The sequence below is a fragment of the Pteropus medius genome, unplaced genomic scaffold (genome assembly GCF_902729225.1).
Source record: "Pteropus medius unplaced genomic scaffold, Ma_sr-lr_union100, whole genome shotgun sequence".
In the NCBI taxonomy this organism is placed as follows: Eukaryota; Metazoa; Chordata; class Mammalia; order Chiroptera; family Pteropodidae; genus Pteropus; species Pteropus medius.
In genome coordinates, this window is record NW_024349798.1 from 4,052,785 (window position 1) to 4,053,465 (window position 681).

Below are 681 nucleotides of genomic sequence, written 5' to 3' on the forward strand. Positions count from 1 at the left end.
AAGCAAGTAACTCAGAATGGTGTAGAGCTGAGAAGAGTGCTTTGGGGCTGCTGCAAAGATGGCTGAAATAGAAGGGAGGCCATTTTCCTCCTAAGCAGGACTTCCACCCTTTCAAGCTCCTGAGCTTGGCACTGCTCATATAACTTTTGAAGTTGGTCTCCTTCCAGTTGATTCAGACTCATAAATGCCAACCCTGAGTCAGCAAGTCTTCACAAGCATTGGGTAGCTCCAATGTATTATCAGAGAAGAAAAGGGATTTACAAAGCTCTACGGTGTTCAAAGCAGTTGTACAACACTACCCACAGACTTCTGCTGTTCCCACTGGGCACCGAGAGAGCCTCTTGTCTAGGCCCTATCAGCTCCAGGAAAGCAGACTGAGCCATTGCCAAGCTCTAGGTAAGTCGTTTTAAGAGGTTCTGATCTTTCTCCAGGGAAATAAGATAAAGAGGAAAGAGGCTTAAGGAAATAAGTCAATCAATAGGAAATATTAAACTTGTTTATTAATTCATGCAAACATTTCAACTTGGGCAGAGAGGGTAAGGCCAGTAGAAAAGGTCTTCTAAGAAAGGAGCTTGGGTGAAAGAGATATTTAAGACTTAACCCCTGGCCCTGCAAAAAAAAAAAAAAAAAAAAAAAAAAGACACCCCCAAACCAACTCCAGGAAGAAACATAATAATTTAT